This window comes from Suricata suricatta, chromosome 3 (genome assembly GCF_006229205.1).
Source record: "Suricata suricatta isolate VVHF042 chromosome 3, meerkat_22Aug2017_6uvM2_HiC, whole genome shotgun sequence".
NCBI classification, from domain to species: domain Eukaryota; kingdom Metazoa; phylum Chordata; class Mammalia; order Carnivora; family Herpestidae; genus Suricata; species Suricata suricatta.
This window is the reverse complement of record NC_043702.1, coordinates 69,358,517-69,384,611: the sequence shown is the minus strand read 5'-3', so window position 1 is coordinate 69,384,611 and position 26,095 is coordinate 69,358,517. Positions and strand designations below refer to the sequence as shown.

Sequence of the window (26,095 nt, the reverse complement as noted above, 5' to 3'; positions counted from 1 at the left end):
TTTGGCAAATTAGACTGATTTAATAAATTTGATTTTTAAAAGAAATTATGGTATTAACCAAACAAGCTAACATTAATCCCATTCAAAATTTATAATTTTGAAAAATATAAATTCCTATGTTCAACTAAACTGAACCATTATTCTGGATTTTTTATTTCAACAGTAACTATATTTTTTTATCATGGCCGCTTGAAGGTGATTTTCAAGATCTTTAGGTAAACAAAAACCTTGGACTGGTATTAAATTGAGTTGATTACATATGTCTGGATGGCTCAGTTGGTTAAGGTCTGACTTTGGCTCAGGTCATGATCTCATGGTTCATTGGTCTGAGCCCCATGTCAGGCTCCATATGGGTGCAGAGGTTTCTTGGGATTCTCACTCTCCTCTATTCTCTGCTCCTCCCCAGCTCAAAATCTCTCTTTGTCCCTCCCCAGCTCAAAATCTCTCTCTCAAGATAAATAAATGAACTTAAAAAAACTGAGTTGATTAAATGATGATTATAGGATACATAATTTCTAAGGTAAAATACTGAAACATTGATTACTAAGCATAGTTGTATATACTTACATACTTTTGCTTTTTTTTTTTTTAACTTTTTTTTAATGTTTTTTTCTTTTTGAGAGAGAGACACACACAGAGTGTAAGCAGGGGAAGGGTAGAGAGACAGGGAGACAGAATCTGAGGCAGGCTCCAGACTCTGAACTGTCAGCACAGAGCCTGACACAGGGCTCGAACTCACAGACTGTGAGAGCAGGACCTGAACCAAAGTCAGACGCTTAACTGACTGAGCCACGCAGGCGGCCCTACCTACTTTTGCTTCTTATTTTAATATTGATAAGCTATTGTTTTTAGTCATGTTAATGAAACTGTTCATTTTTGCCACTTTGAAGTGTAAAAGGGATGTTTGTGTGGCTATAAAAAGCTGTGTTACAGGTATTCATGAGCTCTGCCTAGTCTACTAAAACGCTGGTGCACAGCAGACAGTTCTCAATTACTCACCCCTAACTTTTCACTGTGAAACAGAGATCATTTAGTTTGACTAAAAAGTGCAATCAATAATGAGTTGTTGAGACTACACTAGGAGCAACAGTGACAGAGAAGTACAAATGGGTATGTGCATTTATATCTCAAAAAAAAGAAAAAAATTTTTTGTCCTAAAGGAGGGATTCTTGGGCTTTTTTGTCTCCTGGCCCTTTTCCACTCTTAGTACTTACTGAAGACTTCAAAGAGCTTTTATTTTATGTTGAATATAGATGTTGAATATAGCTATTGAAATTTGCCATATTGGAAATTAAAAATGAGAAACTATTTTAAATATTTATTTATACATTTGAAGACAACAATGATGAATGCACTGTATAGTAACATAAATAACATTTTAGTATTGTTATGAAAACAGTTTTGAGCTCATAGATCCCCTTAAAGAGAACCAATGACCTACAGTAAAGTGTCCATTTATTTCAGAATATGAAAGATAGTCAATAAAGGATCTAACTTGGAAAGTGAATCTTACTGGCCTTGGTCAATAATAGCCAACTCAGAATAGCAGATATGAAATATTTTAATTTTTAGTAAATTTCATTCAATGTTGATAGGCTTGCCTCCTTGGGGTAATTATTAATATCTTCATCTTCAATATGAAAAGCTATTTTATACCTTCTGTATCAGTAATGCTGTGTTTTGCCAGAATAATTTCTGTGTTTTATCTGACTTTATTAAGTCCTTGATTATACAAAGAAAAATAAAAAAATAAAGGTTTATCCTCACTTATGAAACAGTAAAAGTATTATCTTCTATGTTTATTTTTTTAACTTTTTTTAGGTTTATTTCTTTTGAGAGAGGTTGGGGTAGGGGCAGAGAGAGAAGGAGAGAAACAGATTCCAAAGAAGGCTCTGCAATGTCAGCACAGAACCCAATACAGGGCTCAAACCCATGAACCGTGAGACCATGACCTGAGATGAAACCAAGACTCAGATGCTTAAGTAACTGAACCACCCAGGCACCCTTTCTATGTTCATTTTATTGTTACTTTGATTAAATAAATAACCAAATATTGTTTCTCAGGCATCCAGCATCGTTTTTGAAGGATGATCATAATAATCCTAAAGATTTCTCTTGATTACCCTGGAAGACTGGTCTTATTATGCGGTATAGCTGATTATTTTCATAGAAGCAAGCAAGAATGGTAACAAGCCTTTTTGAGTTTGTTTTTCTATGTCTTAGTTAAGACTATATACTTATTGTCCAACTACTATGGCTACAAAATAAACTCAAGGAGGCTTGACCAGTCTTGTGGGGGAATCAAGAAAAATCTTTAAGATTATTATGATCAACCCTCAAAAATCTTAGCAATGGTGGTGATGGAGGAGGGCACTTATGGTGAAGAGCACTGGGTGTTGTATGGAAACCATTTTGACAATAAACTATTTTAAAAAAATCTTAGCAAAACCATTCCTTCTAAACAATTCAAATATGATTCCCCAGTAAACAGGAACATATGTTTATCTGTAAAAATTAAGAATATACAAAATAAAATAAAGTCATTGCTGTGAAAAATACAATAAGAGGAGCATGGGTGGCTCAGTCAGTTGAGTGTCCAACTCTTGATTTTGGTTCAGGTCATGATTCCCGGGTCATGGGACAGAGCCCCGCATTGGGCTCCACTCTCAACACTGAGCCTGCTTAAGATTCTCCATCTCTCTGTCTCTGTCTCTCTCTGTCTCTCTCTCTCTCTGCCTTTTTCCCCTGCTCATGCACACAAACTCTCTCTCTCAAAATAAAAAAAATTTTGAAAAAAGAATACAATTAAAAAGAGGTGCCTGGTGGTGCCTGGGAGGCTCAGTCGGTTAAGCGTCCAACTCTTGGTTTCAGCTGGAGTACTGTCTTGTAGTTCATGAGTTTGAGACCTGTGTCAGGCTCTGTACTGACAGTGTGAAGCCTGCTTGTGATTCTCTATTCCTCTCTCTCTCTCTGTCCTCCCCCATCCTCGGCTCACAATCTCTCTCTTTTTCAAAAACAAATAAATAAGCATTAAAAAAAAAAAAAAGTGCCCGGTTGGCTCAGTCAGAAGAGCGTGCAACTCTTGATCTCAGGGTTGTGAGTTTGAGTCTCACACTGGGTATAGAGATTACTAAAAATACAAACTTTTATTAAATTTTTTTTAATGTTTATTCATTTTTTGAGAGACAGAGAGCACAAGCAGGGGAGGGGCAGGGAAAGAGGGAGACACAGAATCCAAAGCAGGCTCCAGGCTCTGACCTGTCAGCACAGAGCCCGATGCAGGACTTGAACTCACAAACCCCAAGACCATGACCTGAGCTGAAGTCAGATGCTTAACCTAGTGAGCCACCCAGGCACCCCCCAAAAAATAAATGTTAAAAAAAGATTCAAAAAAGTTACTAAAGTCTAGTGCAAGGAGCATAAAATAGTACATCTTCTCCTGAGTATTTCATAAATATGTGAAAAACAGTTTTAAAATCTGAATAAAATTGCATTCATTCACATAATGACTCCCAAAAATCTACCCAAAAGGACTAAAACTAGTACAAAAAATGCCATCATCAAAGAAGTCTGGGAAAATACCAACACTATAACAAGACTCCGACTCTATACTCCTATGCCCCCAAGAATACAAGGTGGAGACTTTATGAAATAAGAATATTCTGAAATGTCCCAACCCATAACTTGTAGAATCTAAGTTTAGGGACATGGAAGGCCTGTAAGAGAAGTGGGAATCATAGAGTTTGACCCTCAGGTTCACATTACAGAAAGACTTTAAGGGCTACCTTTTGGCCTCTGCTTTAATTTTCCTTAACCTGTCATTAGCTTTGAAAATGAGCCAGCTTTATACGTGATGATCAAGTCTAACAGGCAGATACAAGTGCTAACTGGCCACACAAAACTCATAATCCAGAGTATTGTAGAGCAGCCACTCTGCCCCTGCTGATGTTCCCCACTCACAGGTATGCCGGGCTCTCCCTGAAGCCAGGGCAACTGCAAAATCACAGGTTGACCTTCAAATATAGGATCACAGGTTTGCTCACAACACAGATCTCAAGAGGTTCAGCAAAAAGTTCTAGGGAAAAAAATCTATTTCCTATTGTCCAGTTCATCTTGTTGCTTATCCCAAATATTAAAAACCATCAACATCTAAACTTCTATCTACCACAAATTATAAAATGAAAAACAAACCTAAAAAAAAACTAAGGTAAACAGAGAGAGCCATCAAGAATTACCAAGTTGCCATGCATTACAATAAATTTCAACTTCCTTGCTGAAGTTTTTAAAAGACTTAATAAAATAAAAATAGATGAATACTTGCTCAGCATGATTTTCAGAAACATAACAAACCAAAAGTGAGTATCACAAACAATGATGAAGTATTTGAAGCATTTCAATAGTCAGAAAATGACAATAAACTATTAAAAAAACCTGACAATAAACTATAAAAATAAAAAAAATCAGCTTTACAATAAACTAAAAAACAAAGTCAGGGCGCCTGGGTGGCTCAGTCGGTTGAGCATGCTCTCTCTCCCTCTCAAAAAAGAAAGAGAAAAAGAAAGAGAGAGAGAGAGAGAGAAGGAATGAGGAAGGAAGGAACAAGCGAGCAAACAAAGGGAAGAAGTAAGGAAGAAAAAAAGAGAAAGTAAGTTGAATAATTTACTGGCAATAGTCAGTAGGAATTACTCCACAATAGTTTGGGGAAAACTGAACAGTCTTGTGGGAAAAAAAAATAAAGCTGAGAATTCACAACTCACTTCTTTCACTTAAATAGATTCCATCTACAATAAAAATTCAGGTATAAAACAAAACAAACCTTGAAGCTATACATAAAAAGAATGAAACAGGGGCACCTGGGCGGCTCAGTCAGCTAAGCGTCCGACTTTGGCTCAGGTCATGATCTCACAGTTTGTGGGTTCAAGCCCCACATCAGGCTCTGTTCTGACAGCTCAGAGCCTGGAGGCAGTCTTTGGATCCTGTGTTTCCCTCTCCCTCTCTGTCCGTCCTCTGCTCATGCTCTCTCTGTCTCTCAAAAATAAATAAAACATAAAAAAATTTTTTAATTAAAAAAAAAAAGAATGAAACATTGGTCTAAAAATCTATACCTCTTCCTGCACTAAAACCAACAATCTTGGGGGGGAAATTCCACAATAAGTATCAGAAAAGGGAAGAAGGAAGAGAAAAAGAGAAGAAAAGAGAAAGAAAAAACTAACCTAGCAGTAATGTGCTAGAGCTTGCTCACAGTAGTTCACAAGAAGTCAACTGTTAAATTTTTCAGGTATTTTGCAACCCAGTTGTTAAACACAGTCACTATTAAAAGTTAAATTATATAAGCTTACCATTTAATAAATTACATTAAAAATAAGGTAATAAGCACTCAAAACTTATCACTTCCTACTTAGTTTACCACATTTTATTAATCTATGTTGTGAGGTTATTTACATCTATTGTATCAACTTGATACAGTTACTGTAATATAATTGTGTGCCGGCTCATCTCAACTCTGCTCAGTGGTATTAAGTTGTTAGAATGAAATAGGCCATGTCGGAAGTTCTAATCCCAGGGAAAAGAGCACACACTATATATCAAGGCTCCCACCACCAAGCGCATAAACCAATTGTTAATATTTAGCAGAATACATGTATATACTGCATATTTACATATACTTCATATATGTAAATCATTCATTATGCTTTGACCCAGCAATTCAATCTCCAATAATGTTTCCAAATGAAATATATCAGATTATGAAAAAAGGCTTAGTGAAGTTTGAGGTTAAATTATTTCATTATATAATATATGATCATCGAAAACAATCTAAATGCTCCAAAGTTGGGTAGTTGAAAAGATTATTATATACTGTTTGAAAATATTTAATGACATCAGATAATGCTCTGGATATAATCCAAAAAAGAACTAATGAGGTAAAAAAGGCAGAATATAAAACTACGTATATAACAGCTATTCTGGAAAAGAAAAAATACACCCACAAATACATAAAAAATAGATCAAAAATTAAAACTTTGTTTTATGATAAAACAGCAAAAAGACGTTTCAGTTGAAGAATTTCTGATATCTAGAACTGAAACTCTGAAATCTCCATCAAAGATCCAGTCTCACCGCTATACACTCTCACATCTTCTCATGCCCTCTAATTACAGAGATGCCCCTCCTTCTAGTTAACGCTAATCAGTATAATATGGGTAAGGCGCCCACATCTTCGCACTTCTCACAGATCTGCCCCTAGATCTTCATTCTTGTCATCAAGAAAATCATTTCCAAGCCACGCTTCCTTCTTAGAAATTTCCCAATTTCTTTTCCTTTCCCTTAAAAAAAGGAAAAAAAAAAAAACACCAAAAACACTACCTAAACTCCATGTTCCTATTTCTTTAGCTTTAGTCCAAACTACTCGACTAAAACTATTTTTGTCAAGGTCACCAATGTCCTTTTTGCCTAATTCCATGGGGTATTTTTTTATTTGTTCTTACTTATTATCACAAAAGCATTTCACTCCATGTCTGCTCCCTCATTTTCTTCTTAGAAGGGAGGTTCATGGAACACACTTAGTGTTTTTCCGTGAATGAAGACTTTCATTTCATTAAATAAACTTCAATATAAAATAAAATAAAAATGCTAGTTAATAGAATTTTAGACATTTGATAATTTTATCTTAATATTTTTTCTGTATTTTTCAAAACTTTTAAGAATGTTATTAGTGAAAAATATGCTTTTAGTTTTAAAAAATGAAAGTCGTGTATACCTAAAACAGAACTATATCCCAATTGACCCTCATTTTTTTTTAATGTTACAAAATAAACAACAAAATATAAAGAACATAATCGAAGGACAAGGAACATGTAAGAAGGAATAACTGGCAAGTTGCAGAGTGGCATGAACAACTCACTTTTATCATAAATAAGTACATGGCACCAATATAAGATAATAGATTTGTTTTTTAAAGGTTCAAGTTGTATTCTCAAACAATAATAATTCAGACATCTGATAAGTATAATAGAATTATTTCACAGGATAATAACCCTTATTTATCAAGGAAAATTAATTTTTAATACACTCAGCATTATATAATAAAATTAATATTTTTAGAAAGAATTCTATTACTCTTTAGTTATCTAGTTCAATGTTCCTTTTAATAGAGATTTTTTTATGCTCTTAAGTGTTAAAGGAAAGTTGGGCCTTAACTTAGGCATTAGGGCAGTTTTATTAGCAAAAAGAATGGGGATGGGATGGGTAGCTGGCTCAGTCAGTAGAGCACACAAATCTTGATCTTGGGGTCAGGAGTTTGAGCCCCACATTGGGCACAGAGTTTACTTAAAAAAAAAAAGAGTGGGAAGAATTATATGTCAAAAAACCAAATAAATATATGAGGAGTGACTATAAAAACTCTGGGGGTACCTGGCTGGTTCAGTCAGAAGAGCATGGGGCTCTTCATCTTGAGGTTGTGAGTTCAAGCCCCATGTTGGGTAGAGATAGCATAAATATATTTATAAACTAACACACACACACACACACAGACACACACACACCAAAAAACAACCTCTGGGGAGGAGGGGATTTTTTGAGCTTAAAATGGAAACAATGTTTAAAACATATAAACAAGTGATAAATCAGTATTTCACATTTCTGTAAACAAAAAACTATTAAAAAGCAAAAGAATTATAATAAATATAAGAAAAGCATAAAATTAATATTTATACTTATAAATGGTTATAACAAATATATTAAGACCTCTGTGCAGTACAAGCAATGTCAAAGATAAACCACAAAAGAGAAACAGGTTAAAATACTGGAAAAATGCTCATTATAATTAGTTGTAGAAATGTAGATTAAATAAGGTACAATTTTTTTTTTGCAATAGAATTGGCAATGGCTAATAATGATGAATATAACCCAATCCAATGAAGCTATAGTAAAATAGGTACAGTTATATACTATTAGTGAGATACTGTAAACCCATAGAATCCTTTTAAAAGCCAAGTTCACAATACATATATTAAGAGCCTTAAAATATTCCCAGCCTTTGACCCAGTAATTGCATTTTTGGGAATTTATCTTATGAAATGATGTCAAACAGCCACAAATAAAAGTACTATGCATAAAAATGTTCATTGAAGCATTATCTATAAAGGTTGGAAGTAAGGAATCAATCCATCTGTATGCACAACCATGTGCTCCATTATTAGCATTCCATTGTAGCACAAGGGAAGAATGAGACAACCCTGTGAGGAGGCAGAGGGTTGGGAAGATTTCAGAAACATAACTCTTCACAAGAGTCTCAGAAAATAAGCAGATTTTACCAAGCAGAAAGAGAGGGAATAAGAATTATAAACAGGGAATATCATGTGCAAAATCATGGATTCATGAACATCTATCCTCAGGGATCCATAAAAACTACGGTATGTTTGTAATATGTTTAGAACATGCTGCCTCCGACCTCCCAGTAGTTTTCAGAAAGTGACGTTCAGCAGTGGTTTAAACACATACAGAGCAATATATACAAACAAAAGTGAAAAATATTAGGCTAACTGGATGTGAGTATTCATCTTCATATAATGTGATATACCAGGAGGAAAGTAGAATGGCTTTAAACAGACGAGAGTTTATCTTAAGCTAAACTCATCATGAGACTGTTAGGATATTAGAAACAATATCTAACTACTGGCAAGTGGTAAGCTACAGACAATCTCTTTGCTTCCTACTTTCAATATATGGCAAGGAGGAAATAAGTGTTCAACAACATCAAATTACTGTTACGGTCATAAGAAATAGATTTGCATGCAAGGTAATACAATCTCCAACCTCCCCAAACTAGCTCAACCCCATTCCTTTAAATTACCATGTATCTTTTCTTCTGCCCATTCTATTGTTATTCATTTAGTCACTACCACTTGACAGGAATTTCTGCAGTAAGTCACTGGTTGTTCTTTTAATAGTCTCTACTTCCTATACATTTAACCGATTTCTTCCAAATCTATCTTTCTAAATTTTTAATCATATCATATTTCTGCTTTAAAATCTATTAGCTAACAGGGTGCCTGGGTGGTTCACTTGGTTGAGAGTTCAGCTTTCATTTCCGCTCAGGTCATGATCTCACAGTTCGTGAGATCAGCGCTGTGTGGCTATTAGTGCAGAACTGGCTTGGGATTCTCTCTCTGCCCCTCCCCACTCACATGCTTTCTCTCAAAATAAATAAACTTAAAAAAACTCAATTAGTTAACCCAAACTCCCCTTTGTAACTTTATCTCCCACTATTTTCTAACAAAGTTTAGTTAGGTAGGTTTCCCTCCATTCTCTCCTTCATTCAGGTTGCTGTTCTAAAATATCTACTACTTCTTCCAAAACTCAAGTGTCACTATCTCCTTGAACCCTTTTAATTTTAAACCAATTTCTGCCTTCCTTCCTTCTCTTTCTTTCCTTCTTTCTCTCTTTCCCTTTCTTTCTTTTCTTTCTTTCTTTCTTTTTCTTTCTTTCTATTTGGGATAAACCAATTTCTTCCTTCCTTCCTTCCTTCTCTCTCTTTCCCTTCCTTTTCCTTCCTTCCTTCTCTCTCTCTCTCTCTCTCTCTCTCTTTCTTTCTTTCTTTCTATTTGGGGTATCAACAGCAATACTTTAAGTATATAAACTATCCTGAACCTTGCTACCTTCATATATAGTAGAGACTCATCTTACTGGAGATTGAGGAATGTGGGTAGATCCTAGTCAGTAGGCTGTATCAAAATATAGTTAATATTAGCTTTGACATTAACCATACTGGAGACAGATACATGATCCTTCAATAAGTCCAACACAGCCAGTTCGACTGCCAACATTAGAGCAGATGTCATTTATTTAGCTGAGTTCCAGAAACTCATAGCTGGCCTGAATTTAGGAGCTATGATATACCAAAAAAATATTTATATTAAGACATAAGAGACACACTTACTGTAAGATGCCACACTATGAGAGCTACCCAGCAACAGAGAGCATTTGACTCTTGCTTGCATTCTGCCTGGAGATACCTTTACTGAATGAATGATAGTTACTGAAATTGTTTCTCCTTTCCCATCCTCAATTTCTCCTAACATAAATAGCTGAATTTCAATGGGTTAAAATCACAAAAGATGTAATTGTACTCTATGTACATCCTTTTAGTCTGAGTAAATTATGACCTCCTTGAGCATATGCATTTTATTTCTAAGCATTTTGAATTGTTTCTAGTTACTAAGAAATAGATGCTGGCCTAATTCTTGTTCTTAATTTAATGATCAATTTATTGCACTAATAACTATTGCCTAATATGGGACTATTATAACATCACAATAGTATGAAATAAGAAAAAAATAAAGTGATTTTCATTTGTTTCCATGGGTAACTACAGGGTTACTTTTAGGTCTCTTGTGAAGTCCTGAGAGTCACAAATACAAAAACAACATGCATTTTTGCCCAGGTACGTGTAATTAATTTAGTTGGTACCTCTGGACTTACGCTGAAACATATCAAATGCTACCTACTAAGCATAAAATACTTGCAATAAACTGCAAAAAAAATGACCTATTTCACAAAAAGTGTCTCACATCAAAATGAAAAAGGTCAAATTCAAAGTACTATGTCACTAGAACATTTCAGGAGTGTCTGTTGTGGCTCAATTGGTTAAACATCTCACTCTTGATTTGGGCTCAGGTCATGATTCACAGTTTGTGGGTTCAAGCCCCACATCAGGCTCTGCACACAAAGCACAAAGCCTGCTTAGGGTCCTCTTTCTCTTCTACTCTCACTCAAAAAATAATAAAATAAATTTAAAATAGAACTTTTCATTAATAACAACAATCCAAAGAAACCCCAAAATCTAGAAATTTCTAGTCACATTCTATTGGGCTTTCTCCGTCCCCGCCCCCCCTCCCCACACAGCATGCTTTGTTCCTATCCTCCCATTTGACTCACACATATTACAAAAGCACTTATACATTCTTTAAGCCAATTCTTCTCTTTTGAATTTTGGCTGTACATTTATGAACAATCTTTCTGGAAAGGGAAGGGAAAAGAAAGCTTTCACCTAACTGGCCAAAGTATTACATGTTCTCTTCCTGGATGGAATGTTTATTGTTTACACAGCCCTTCCCTTACCCTTCAACTTCCTACTTCAAATCCCCAAGGTATGATTATAGATAAGTTATTTTCTCAATACACTGCTGAAAGTATTAATGACAGTGCACAAGAATTTAATGCTACGGAACCTATGCCACAATGCAGAAAATCTTGAGACTTTCCAAGAGGACTCTATTGTGTAACAATGCTCCATTTCTCTTAACCTCATTTAAAAGCCTTCTTTAATGTGGTGTCCTATTTTTGAAATTCTTACTACCCACCTCCTAACAACAATCCTTTAGCTCTACAGTAACCTCTCTTTTAAAATGAAGAGTTTTGACCCACAACCTCTTGTCTGTTCCTGTTGCCTAGCAGACCCTATTTCTTCCTCTATGTTACACTAAGCCAATAAAAGGAGAAACATATCATCGTGTGACTTACAAGCTGCTCCCTGATTTTTTCAGATGCTCAAGATTGGCTTTGCTGCTTCATATGTTGCCGTAATGGTTTATGTGAATAGTAATCTTTTTCCCAAGAAGTCCAAAAGTATGTTTCAATAACCATGTTATCATGGAAACCACAAAAAGATAGTTAAGTGTGGCTTCTCGCTAAATTCAGTCACTAGACAGCCTCCTATTCCACTCATTTCTACCTCTAATTTATCTCAAAACACATCATCATACAAGAAATACTTATGCAAAAGTTTTAAGTTTTTCTTCTGACCCGTCTCCTGCAAGTAAATATTCACCACAACACTGTAAATAAGGAAAAGGAAATAAATTTCATTGTCTTAGTGCAGCAATAATGAAGTTAGAAAAGTCTAACCACTAAAAATTAAGACCTTATACGTTTGTACGTTTGTGTGTGAAATTTTTTGAAATCTTTCCTTTTTGTACATTTTTTTTGCTGAGAGATAGCTTGCATAACAGCACAAGCATATAAGTAGGGGAGGGGCAGAGGGAGAGGGAGAGAATCTTAAGCAGACTCCATGCCCAGCCTGAGCTGGGGCTACATCTTAAGACTTTGAGATCATGACCTGAGCCAAAATCAAGTCAGATGTTTGACTAATACACCCAGGTGCCCCAAATGATACTCTCTATTTTTAATGGTATTTCTATTATGAGTGAAATTCAGTACTGATGTAATTACAAGTAGGGGCTATAAATTTTTTTTTGTCCTTATGGATATTCCTATTGGCAGTTCAGATAGTTTCATCTTCTTTAATCATCCACAGTAACTAAAAGAAGTATTATAAGTGTTTTTTGAGTCAGTCATCAAATCCCCTTGGAAAGCTAGTTCTTCAACAGTAAATTGAGAAAAGGGAAAAACAGATGCCCTCTCTTGCTCAGTGTTCATAGCAGGTAATATCATGCATTACATTTCAAAACAAAAACAAAAACCATTTATAAAGCACTGGAAAAGAATGAAAAAGAAAGGAGTGATTCTGATTAATCTCACAAGAAACACAATATTCCTTTTTTTAAAAACAGTTGTTTTGTATACATGTTTAGTGTTATCTTTTTTAAAAATGTTTTAATGTTTTTTAATTTATTTTTGAGAAACTGAGAGAGCGAGAGTGCGAGCAGGGGAGGGTCAGAGAGAGAGGGAGACACAGAATCCAAAGACAAGCTCCAAGCCCTGAGCTAGCTGTCAGCATAGAGCACAACACCGGACCGAACCCACAAACCATGAGATCATGACCTGAGCCAAAGCCTGACGCTCAACCGACTGAGCCACCCAGGTGCCCGGAAACACAATATTCCAATAACTCTGATCAGAAAGGGCAGTTCTGTCCATCTTAAACTGGTCTCCACAAACAACAAGCCTATCACTGAAATGGATCATTTGAAACTGATTAACGCATCTTCTCCAGAAAAAGCCAAGCAGTCATTTTTTTTAAAACAAGGGAGGAAAAGAAGGATTACAAGACATTTTCTTTTTCTTCAGGTTAACCTCAAGAAGGTTGCCCAACCACTCCAGATACCTAATAGACCTAGCTTTAATTTGTTTGATGAGAGCTCATTATGCCCTTCTTTTATTGCATTTTTCTTCCTAATCCCTAAATATTCAGTTTACTCAGTTTTCTAGGTCAAATTCAATGCTACCTAAACCAAAGAACCTTTTCTAATGATTCTAACCAGAAGTCATCTCGCCCCCATTCTGAGCTTTCACAACTTTCATCCACAGCTTTCTAATACTGAACACAGCATTCAGTATAAACTTGATGAATGAAGGAAGCTGCTCCCACTCTCCCCCTAGTATTAGTACTAGAACAACAAAAAGTGTATTAAATACCTGACTCTCCCGTAATTGTCATTACTTAGTCAACTCATTTTTCAAGTAATGGCTACATTTTCTACTGTTCTGTTGAGTTATTAATATTTTAAAAACTGATTCCATTACCTCATCTTTTTATTTAAATATAATAATCTGTTGCAATAAGAACCAAAAAAAGGTAGGCAAATAAAATCCCAAACCTTTATTTTGGTAAAAATGTAAGAATTTCTTTCTTTCTGATTTGTCAAAAAGAGGAAGAGGAAGGGAAAGAAAACTTATTTGAATTTTACTTCCTTTTATTTCCTCAGCTTATTCTGTGATGAGACTTCAAAGAACAGGAAAAGAAGTCAACAATCGTCAAAAGGCACACACACACACACAAAAATAACTATAATAACTCATAAAATGATCAATGTAATCTCAAATAATGGCAAATTAGCTGTGTATATAAAGTTATTATCCTATGCAACTCAAAACTAAAACATAACACATCATCCTAATAACCTCTGAATTTATTATTTAGAAAAAAGTACAGCCTACTATCTGTTAGATTAAATTTGGCCATATATTCTGTTATATTACCAACATATCCAGCCATTTGTGAAGTAAAGAAAGAATAAAATGCACTCTTAGGAGTGGTACTCAACCTTGAAGTGCTGAAAGCTACTTCATCATCTCGCATGGGGACAAACACATGCATGCACATGTGAACGTAACACTATGTTGTGTAGAAGGCTCAATATAATCACCATCCTTGTAAATCACTCAGGTATCCACTTATTTTAACATACACAAATCAAGGCAGAATTCCCTGTGATTCCTACAAAGATAGTGGAAATCACATTTAACACCTCTCCTCCCATTCTTCTCATTGAAAGCTTGAGATACACAGGTTTTCTCCTCTCCTTTCAGTCACTGCTAGGCAGCACAACCTGCAGGAAACTACTGCAGGTGGGCTAGCTTCTACATATTATTTAAATACTCTAGGAGCGCAGCTGTGCTTACTATTCCAGAAGTGAGCCAAAAAGCAGAAAAGACCTAGATTTCTCCTAAAAAAAAATTAAAGTAACTTCCTGGTTTTAGGATTAGCATTATTCTAGTCAAAGTATAATGTCTTGCTGATCTTCCTATCTTCTCCTACATCACTTATAAGCTAAAAGTACTGTCACTTTTCTATATATTATGTGAAATTGTTTTATGCTAATTAAGCACAATCTATTGCTTGTGTTATTACCTAAAACTATATATAACTAGCAAAATATAATTAACATTTTCAAATCAAAGATAATTCAGTTACTTATCTACAGGCAAAAATTATGAAACATATTTTCCAAAAAATTACAATAGTTGTGTAATCTAGGTTTATTTCCTTTACTGGCCAAGATGAGATATGTGATGGGTAATATATTGATCTTTTATACTTGGTTCTTTCAAAGCTTTTTCATTTTATTCAGCATTTAGTTTAAATTAAATATTTAAAATTGAAGCTGTTCTATGTTGCAAACACAGCTAAAATGAAGAGCTTCTGTAGCAGCAGTGACCAGATTTTAAATGCAGGTAGATCAATAAAAAAAAAAAAATCACCAAGCACAGGCTCCATGTGTGAGTGGAATGGTTTATAATAGCTTGCAAATGACTATGTGCTTGCTGTAACCAGCTGTTCTTAAATTATGAATATGCAACCAATTCATGTTAAAGCCAAATCCCAGCACTATTTCTACAGAGAAATCCCAGTAGTTTTGCTTGTTCTACATGTTAGCTCTGTTAAGGATACAAATGGCAGTAAGCTTCCGAACAAATAGGACCAAACTATTGGCATTTCATGCACTGGGTCCATTATCACAGCAGGGGATGTCAATCATTGGTACATTCCTATAACAGCTCAGGCAATATGACAATGATCTCGTAGGAGAAAAAAAAAATCAAAAATCTCTGCAGCATACTCAAAGTCCTTCTGACAATCTAATGCTTTCTTACTTCAGCCAATCAGAACGTCAGACCTGACCTACTAGAAGACTTGCATCAAGCTTGAAACATTTAAAAACATCAATCATAAAAACAAAGACAGGACATTGAATTATACAGTATTAACCTCCAGGGTTTGCATACAAAGACCTTAGATTTATTTATGTCCCAGTGAGTTAAGAGCTTCAGTACACCGTTCTTTACACCAAACTGACTGCCAATTTGATGAACCTCTCTGCCCTCAGCAGGAGTGCACCGTCTTTGATTAATGAGTGCAGGCTTGTGGAAAAGTGTTAAGAGGAGAAAACAGAGGAAAAACACACAATTACGTCTACATATAGCTAAAGTACCAATGCAATAATTATCTTCAAACCAAATACTCCTTTTTCCTTAGACACACACACACGTGCGTACACAAAGTTAGTAAAGGTTCTTATTTATATATCACCTTCATTATTGTTATATCTAACACTTATTTCTTGAATGAAAAGCATTCAAAATCCAAAGTACAAGTCAAATTTCATAAATTATAAAACTATTTTAAAAGCATTAATTTAAAAAGATAGAAAATACCCTATTTTACACAGTAAATTTTTAAGTATGTGGTATAAAAACTTATTTTCACCTCATACTCTTATAAAAACCTATTCATTAAAAAAACCTCAATGTTTAATCTACAAATATCAAGCCCATTAAATATTTTACATCTCAAACTGTATTATGAATTGCCACAACTCACATAACATTCAAAATAGATTTAAAAGTCATATAAATCATTTTAGTTTTCTTTCAGCAAAGATATTGCCAATATTTTATAATTCCATATGTAATTATAAATTAATTATACTCATTGGCCATAATTTCAAAGCTAATATGGTCAACAGAAAAACTCATGAATGAAAGTTTAAATTTTTTATGACTCTTCTGTTTAGAATTGTCCTCTACCCAATGGGGGAAAATTCCTGTTTAAATAATGGAATACTGATTTGCACTATACTATAATTGAGACTATAGTACCTGTAAAAATAAGTTAGCATTGAGATTCCTTTTTTTAAAAAGTTGACATTTAATATATAGTTTACCTTAATTCAGTTTATATGAATATCTGCCTTGACACAAGCATGTTCTGAGTAAGTATATTTCTTAAAAACTGAATCACAGGCTAAGGTAACAGAATAGTCTTCCGCTTCAGGAATTGTAGAGCTATTACATAAAAAAGTTGAGAAAGCATTCTACCTCAAAGAAATCTTAGTAATGTGTGATCTATTTAAAAGGAAAACATCTCTATAAACTTATAATTTCAGGAAATCATAATTCTGGTATCACTCAGCATGTACTAAAAGTGCTTACAATTTGCTTATATTGTATAGGAAACACTTTAAATGCTATTTAACTCAGAAAATCATATATTCTAATCATCAATTTTGCATTTTAATGTTTTTAAAGGCATCCTATTTTAAATGTCATGAATTTTGCGCTCTTTGAAAAACTGTTTTAAAGTAAAGACTTAAAAATTAAAAATGAGTAAACACTGGAACTAAAAAAGATCTCCTGACATAGTGATACACTATATTATATCCTTAAAGTTATTATCCTAAAGATTGTTTATACAATTTTCAAAACATGTGTTTTCTCTTTTGGAATAATCACTTTATTCTTCCTCCGTCCTATCTCCTCTCCCACTAAATAAATAAATAAATAAATAAATAAATAAATAAATAAATAAAGTAGAGAACACTTAGGCACCAATAGGAGGATTTGGCACCATTTAGTACCATAGTCTGATAGTTGAAACGATCAATAAAAGTTATTAGTACAATAAAAATATAATTCCCATTTTAAAATCATTAAATAATCACCAATTATTTATTATCTTCACCTCCTTATAAAGAAAATGAAATATAAAGCTGCCCATTTCCTCAATAATTCTTTTCTGATTACCTTCGGCAACCAAAGTTTAAAGAAATATTTAATCAAACAAATCAATATTTATTAAATAAAGCACAATCTTTTAAAACCTCATGGTATGAAATACTTTTTATATAATCAAAAACCTCTTAAAATACCTAACTAGGTAATTTAATTAATCCCTCAGGATATCAAGTATATTAAAAATCATTAAGATGATATAATCTCAACTAGGGATCAAAATCACATTATTTTGTTCATGCTAAACCACTTCTTTTAGTAATTCTAGCTAGGACTAGGTCAGAAACTCAGAAATTACAACTTAAAATCTTTTTCTTTGAGAAATAACTAAAAGTAACCAAGTTTAACACATTCTTTCACTAATTCAAGGAGATAAGACAGAAAACAGAAACTTTCATGCAACTGTGATATCCTACATCTTGTATAGTAACACAAAAGTAGCAACAAAGACATTAACAATTGCAGTTCAAGCTGGGAGTGACTGTTCTGTTTCAATTCAATGACACCACTAATGGCTTCTTAGCAGCTCCATGAAATCAACCAGCTGTCAAGTTGATGCATCAGAAGGAACAGTTATGCACTCCCATAAGAAAAAGCAACACATCAGGATGTTTGGCAAAACATCTGCTCCTTTACACTGCAGTTCTATAATAAACATGCAAACAAAGAAATGAGAGAAAGGGCAACAGAATTAAAATTCCAAGGTTTCCATTACAGTCCTAAACGCATTTAAAATAAATGACATAAAAATAAAAACAAATTTCTGCCAAATTGAATACTTTTAAGTTATTTTAAATCCCGAAAAAATGCTAAATATAATTACTCAGATTCTTCTAGAAAGGCAAAAACTACTGAAATATCTTTACATTTTAAAAATTGAGAGTAAACTCTATTCACCAAGAAAAATATTATAATGTTATGTACAAAACAAAAAATAATACCAAAATATATCCTTCACTCAAGAAGTACTTAATAAATTATATCAAATGCGTTTTCAAGACTGAATACTCTATAAAAATATTTTAAATAGTGTTTGAAAGAGTAAATGCTACTACAATTCAGCACTAGCTTAACCTATAAAACCAGTAAAGATACTATTCTTTGGATTTTAAAATATGTACCTACTCCGACTTCTCTCCGAACCATTATATGAATGCAACAATATTAAAATATTAAATACTGATAAATAACTTACTTTTAATGGCATACAATTTGATCATCTCCCCCCCCCCCCCAAAAGACTCTTGTTTGCCATTACAGGTTTAAAATAATTTTGATTTCGGCCATTAATTTCAAGCATTTGTAAAATTTTACTTTTTTCTATCTACAACTTATAAGTGCCTCAACGTTGTCTAAATTATTGATTACGCAGCACAGTGACAATATGTACAGTGTTTACAATAGGTGTGAGACATCAAATGGTACCTAACTACCATTTTCTTAAACTACTTATCCTCTGTTGCTTGCCATTTATAATCTGCCAAATCTTTTAGTCCTTTGTTGCATGTATAATTTAAAACCATCTGTTCTATGTGCCTTTAACTATTTAAACATTTTTCACCTACCTACAATTCACATAAATGGCATTCAATTCAGTCAAGCTTTCTATATAGCATTTTACATAAAGCAAATTCCAAGATAAACAGCATAGCAAACAACACTAAAGAAGACAGCTACAGAGATAAAAACATACTACTACATAGGATGTTAAGTTCTTATGTGTTAGACAAATCTTTTCAGAATTGTTTGTATTAGTTTTTTTTTTTTTTTAGTTAATTCTAGTCAGTGGTTTTCCCCAACCCAGAAGACAAAGAGAATGCAAATTAAATACAGACAGTTTCATGTCCTTGTTAGAAGAGAAGTAAATATGCTGACTGAAAATGACTACAGGAGACAGAATTCCACTTTCCCATTCAATTTACAGTACCTTTTATTTATATACCATTCAGTGTATCATTAAGTTTGGTCATGTGACCAACCAAACTTCTGTGAGGTGAAAAACTACTTTATACAAGCAAATTAAAATAACACTATTTTTATTGTTTATTTTTTCATAATGGCTGACAAGGAGCTTACAGCTTGAGGTTATAAAATACATTTTAAAATAAATTTTGTCTTTTAAATTCTAACTACGTTTTTACCAATCGTTTGATTTAATATCTGCTACTAAATTTTAAAAGTCTCCAGTAGCTCCTATTTTCCTATTTGCAGTTTTACAAAATGCAAGGGAATATGTAAAAAAATAGATTATTTAATAACAAAAAGGGATCTAGGTAATCTAAAGTCCTTATAGATAAAATGTTAACCAAGCTGATTAAAGAAAAATCCACAGCAGAGTGGAGTGAGAAGGGGAAAATGCTGATATAAAAATAACAGCTGAAACATTTAAATAATTAAAAAACACGTAGACAAAAGCTAGATGAATACCAATGACACTATAAAAGTTTATACCATTTTTTACACATATTTTTCCACCTGTTACCAAAACAAAACGTATAGACGCTGAGGATTCATTTTGAAAGCAGGACCCAAAAATAAGCAGCACAACTTCTCTTTAACCAGTAAGTTACGCGGTCCTTTAAAACAGCAGGGAAATTAAGCGAAAAATTGACTCTTGGGAAAATTTCTCGATAAACTTTACATGACGTCACTGGGCCCCCTGAACATTTCCTAAACTTTGAGTCTTTTTCACACACACTTTTTTGCCTTTCTAAGCCTTCTTTTCCTTTCTCAAAAATAAAAAAGGAGAGACTTGGGAATAAAAATTGCCCAAGATGGCGAAACGCTTGTTGTTTAGAGGGCAGGGGGAAAAATGGAGGATATTGTAATATACACAAAGGGATAAATTTCAACAACTCGGCCAAGGACTGCAGCTGCTTCTCTCTTTACAAGGAAGCAACACACAAAAGATAAATACAGAGGGAGAGAAAAGAAGAGAAAATCTCCCAAACAGCAGGGCCAGCTCTTACTCCGCAAACACTTCCTTCCTTTCCCAAGTCCCAATTCTGGGGTTCATGTAACTACTTTAAAGGGAGGGTTGACGCGAAAAAGAAAGGGGGGAGGGGAGCGACAAGAAGATTAAAAGAGCGAGGAAGAGTTGAGGGCTGGCGGCTGTTCCCGAGAAGAAACTGCTAGGAGACAGACATTACTGTAGGAAAAGCTGTGCTTCTCTAACCCGTCTTCCCAAGTATCCAAATCTTTTCCCAGTCCCACCTGCCCCCATTACACGCCCGCCCCCCGCCCTCAGCCCATTTTCTGAAAACTCTGGAGCTCCAAGCTACACACCGAAAGCTAAAGAGGCCCGAACTGGGGGGCGGAGGGATGGGGGGCGCAGCTCACCAGTCCTAAAGGGAAGAGGGGGCGGAGGCAAAAAAAGGGCAGCGGTAGGCGGACTGGGGGGGTGGGGGTATCTTGAAACTACCCCGACAGGGATTGGGGGAGCAGCGTATATTCCGTCGTAGGAACGGCGATCGCAACAGTGCCAGAGGTTATCGTTTTAGAAGCACAAGTGCTGGCGGCCACCCGAGCGCTGGAAGCCGAAGGGAGGAGGAGGCGCGCAGCCCGGGCGGCCAGGCTGGGCGGCCGGCACAAAGGAAGCGGACTCGCGGCGGCGGCCCGCGGCCCTGCTGCACCGAAGTCCCGCACCGGCAGCTAGGAATAAAGTTTACATTCTCCCGAGACCGCACCCCCCCACCTCCCACCCAGGACCGCGTCCTCCTCCCGCAAACTCCGCTCGGGACCCCGAGCACCGCCCCAGCCTTCCAGCCAGCACAACAAAGAGACACACCGACCGGCAAGGGTAAACAGCCGCTGAGGGCGAGCAGGGCGGGCAGGGCGAGCGCCTCGAGACCAGCAACTCCGGAGTCTCCGCTCGCAGGAGCGTAGTTTCTCCCGTTCTGCTGCAGCCGGCTCGGTAACATTTGCAATTTTCGACTTCACCCGCACCCCTCACACCCAAAGATGTTGAACTCACCTTTACTTTCGAACTGAGAGTTGCGGTGGTTGGGATTTTTGTCTTCCCCAGACGGTTGAAGGTTACGATTTTTGTTTTTGGAAATCCTACCACCTCCTTATCTCGATTATTATTTTTGCAAGAAAAGTATAAAGAGAGTTGGAGAGGAGGTGAGATTTGTGATCGGGAAAGCCCTGTACTCCCTCCTTCTCCGCCTTCCGCCTCTCTCTGATTAGTTCCTATCCAGCAGCAGATTGAAGCAGGAGATGATTCTTCTCAAGGTTTGTTCAGCAGCTTCACTTCTAGGCGAAGGCTTCATGAACCAAGTGACGTCAACCAACAAGGCTTCTCTCTCTCTCCTCTCTCTAACAATGAAAGTTGCTGTTAACAAGGGAAAAAAGAGAGAGAATTGTTTATACCATTTCAGTTCCAATAATAAATGACCTATCAGCTCCTAAAGGAGCCAAGGGAGGGGGGGGGGGGTTGCTTCTTTCTCTCAAGAATACTATAGCTTTGAGTTTGCAACCGTTCCTTGTCCCAGGAAAAAAGTTAAGAAACTATTTTTTTTTGCTTTCGAAAGTAGAGCATTAAATAGGATTGAAAACTTACTTTCAAAAAATGTAAACTGGAAAATAGGGAACATTGACTAATCATTTCCACCTAAACTTTTTTTCTCCGTAAACTCATAATTCAGTTGAAGTCTATAAACCAACTAAATTAATATGCCAAGAATTCATGGATGTTTGGAACTCAAAAAGCAGGACGCAAGTTGGTCCCGAGATAAAACGCTATTGCTCAAACACGGGAAAATCTAACTAGCTGTAGTATCGCTGCACTGAATTAAAATTTAAATGAAACACGTTAAAACAGTACGTCGTTTTAAAGTTGTAAGTTAAAACTGTAAAAGGTAATCGCAGTTGTAGTTTCCCCCTCCAGTTTCTGAGGTCAAAAAGGCGGAGGGGGAGGGAGCTAATTGTAGGAATTTAACATTTTTTTAAAAATCAAGACTGGGAGCTCATCGCTCCATCTGTAGACTACACAGGAGGTATGTTTTTTGTCTATCCCCCAATCTCCTCCCAACTTTCTGTTGTTTACCCTTCCATTTCTCCCTCAGCCCCCAATTCCAACATCCTGAAACAAATAAAATTAAAATAAAGGTGAAGGACACCCTCTTCCCTCCTGGGTATACCACCCCATAGCTTCCTAAAAATGATGTTTAAAAAGGCTTAACTTTGGTTAATGCTTTATTACACAAGAAGATATATAATTAAAATCTTTTTCACTGAGGTAGTGTTTTTTTTTTCCCCACAACACATTAAAGTCTCAAAGTTCCTATGATTAAAAATTTCATGATTTAATTTTCAGGATAAAGAGCAAGTGAAAGACAAGCCACAGAAAACTAATTTGACCATATATGTATATTTGGTACATACATTTGTGGGTAAATGTATCTTAAAAAAATGCTATTGTTTTATGTTTCCTCTTCAGCCACTGGCTGTGATTTTAATTGTGCTGGAGGATCTTCATTAGTATTAACACATGGGGAGATTTCACAAAGCTGCTTCATTAGGGGGGAAAAAAAAGCTTGGCAGACTAGGTCTTTTTGCATGCACTGAGAATGTCAGCCTTACCTCGGTCATTTGTAACATAATAAGTGCAAGTACAATGATTGCAATGCAGGAGCACTGGGGGAAGGGCAGAAATACTGCCTGTCTAATAGGGATATCTGAAAAAAAGGCTGCTCATTACACAGTAAAATGTATGCTAAAAATTAGTGAAGATGATGTCTCAGGAGACTGATGCTAAATAAATTAATGTGCTGATATGTTTTTAATTATTATTTTTGTAGTAGTTTATTTCGTTCTCAGGATTCACATTGAGCAGCAAAGCTGCGCTAGCACTTATTGATTTTTTTTCCCTGCCACATTCCCGGAATACAGATTTTAATCATTTCACTACACCACACTCAGTAATTTCATTAAAAACTGGAACCTTCCATCCCCAGAAAAGCATTTAATTTCAATGACATACAATTTCTCTCTTAGCAGAAAACTGTCTTCACAGTAAAAACTGGCCTAAGGTTCAAATGCATAATTTAATCCTGAGTTTTCCATGCTCTGCATTCCTTTGAAGCTATAATTTGAGTAACTACCTAATAACTGTAATAAGGACAATAATTTCCTTATAATATATTATTAACTCATATTTAATTAACTCAGAGGCCAAGCTCTGTACATGTATGACTGGGTCAACAGTTCTACAATCTCAAACTTTACCAATAATGTTCCAGAAGAAAAATATACATTAAAATACAAGTATAAATGCTAGCATTTAGATATTTGAGCCAAATTACTATGCAAAAAAGTTCATGAATTTTAAATAATAGTGGTCATTACTCAAATTAACAGTATTTTAAAACATTTGGGAGGAAACCAGGCAACTAACTGATAATTCTATATATAAAGAATTATAATACTGGTATTTCAAAACAATCCATTTCTTGTAGTATATTAAGAAAGTATTCAATTTTGAAAGCATTTTTTTAAAAAAAAAGACTAGATTCCAGTTGCCTCAATTTTCATAAAGAATTCTCTTAAAACATTTCTCTTAAAATTTACATGGCACAGTTGAATAATTTGGATAACAAAGGATACTTAAATACTTCAAACAATATATAGCAAAATAGGATTCAATTTTAGGTTCCAGTAATATTCTGAAATGATATAGGGTTGAAGATGGTACACTGGCCTTCCAAATAATAGGTTTCAATAGGATATATAATTTATATTACCTGCTTTTAGAGAAGAAACTTGTGGGAAAAACATTTGATATAATAAAAATTCATTTATTAAACTTTGAATATATATCTACTCAACAGAAAAGACTAGTACATCTGTAATAAGTTATTAACTTAAATAAAAATTTATATAAAAATCAAAACTCATTAAAAATTCCTATCATTCTTTTTGGTGATTTTAAAACCATAATTCAAAAAAAATTTTTAGGGTATATCTATATAATCTCAAGTTGCAACCACATACATCACAAATTTGTCTTTTCCTTGGTTGAATGATGAATTAACTTATACAAAGTAAAACCTAGTTTCAAAATGTTGCAATAAAGGATAAAAGTAGTGATAATAAAGAACTTGATTTTACTGTCTATATTTTAAAACTATATTATATTTCATTTTCAAAACTATATTTATTATATAATTTGGAAAATATTTTTGCAATGCTCAGAGTTGAAATGCAATTAAATGGAAATCAATAATTAACAAAACAGTTGATAAATGAAAAACTCAGAATAACATCTAAAATTCATTAGATGAATTTATATATGTCAATAAAAAAGCTTCACTTTATATATTTAAGTATATATTTAAAATAATTTGGTGCTTTGGGGAGTTCAAATATATTGAACTATATCTAATTTATACCTGTACTGATTTTTTAAAAAACAGTATACTAGAAATTTAAAACTGGATTATTCCAGTATTTGATACCCTCTTAATATGCAGTTGTGCTTATTTTTTAATGATTTCTTCCTTTTTTAAATCTTATGACATTTGATTGTTTCAGAGATTATAACATAGTCACAGAGTTGGGGGGTGGGAGGTAATTACTATAGTTATAAAGTAATTTGGCTCCAGTAGCACTTAGTTCTTTGCTAAGATCATCATCTAAATCAGTACTTCATCTTCAGAACTGCAAGAGAACTTAAAAAAAATCTTTTCTAATATTACTGACAACTATTTCTGAAATTCTATATGTGATATATACCTATCCCATGCTACCACTATATGCCATCACTATATGTAAATTTTGCACTTTCTTCTGTAAAGCAACATCTATTTTTAGGATCAAAATAGAACTTAAATAGGTAGATATAGAGATAAAGATGGTTAGGTATCTAATTTATTGCTATAGGTATGATACATGATCTTCAAAGAGTAAGGAATTGACATGTACAGAGAACAAAGTCTATAAAGGCTGACTACAAAAAGCCAAACGAATAAGAGATCTCAATAGTGGAACAAGCTGGCCACTGTCATGTCTTGTTTCAGTTTCAATCAGTACAAACTAATGAAGAGTTATTTGTTTTCATTCATTGAACAAACATTTGAGTGCTCGCTATATGCTATGCACTCTGATACAGGCTGGGAAAACATGAAAAGCTAGTATTCTGGTTGATGTTGAAAGTGTGAAATTTCTGGGAGATTAGAGACTCACATAAATCATATTATAAAGATACAAATAATAAAGTTTTGCTAGAATAAAGAGGATGGGGCAACTAATTCTGGCTGTGAGTCTAAAAAAGCTTTATCAAAGGGATGCCATTTGAACTGCATCTCAAATACTGACAGCCTACCAGCTACATGGGAAGGGGGTAGATTCTAAGTAAAAGAAACCGTATGTTTAAATACAAAGAGCTACTAATCTGGTGTCCATCCACTAGTGAGAACATCACCAAAATAGGAATATTCAGTGTGAAGTATGGAGTATCAGGGATGAAAAAGGAAAAGGAGGGTAGGACCTGAGAGTGGTAAGGTGGCTGAATTTATTCTGAGAGCCAACAAAGATCAGCAAAGGAGTGACATGATCAACCTTGGTTTTAGGGAGCAGCAACTGTCTAGGCCGTGCAAATGGTAGACTATAGTATGAAGAAAGTGATTAACAGTCCATGAGAAAGATGGTAAAAGACAGTGGTATTGGAGATTCAAAGCCAGATATTTTTGAGGTAAATTGTGGATTCAATGACTGACTGAAAACAGAGAATTAAACAGAGGAAGGACTGAAGGAAGACTCGTGGATATCTGGCTTAAAAAACTGGATAAATGGTAGAGTCACTTATAAGGCCATTTTAATGGGATTCTCAGAATGCACTGTA

At 34.8% G+C, this 26,095-nt stretch overlaps 1 protein-coding gene across 1 annotated transcript in view; it reads right to left on the bottom strand.

The window, feature by feature from the left end:
• BAZ2B (bromodomain adjacent to zinc finger domain 2B) overlaps positions 1-20,613 on the bottom strand; it is a 292,602-nt gene extending 271,989 nt beyond the window's left edge. The window contains exon 1 of the mRNA XM_029934506.1: positions 20,539-20,613. The gene's annotated coding sequence lies outside the window, so the exon portion shown is untranslated. The remainder of the gene's footprint in view (positions 1-20,538) is intronic.
• Between the last annotated feature and the right edge of the window lie 5,482 nt (positions 20,614-26,095).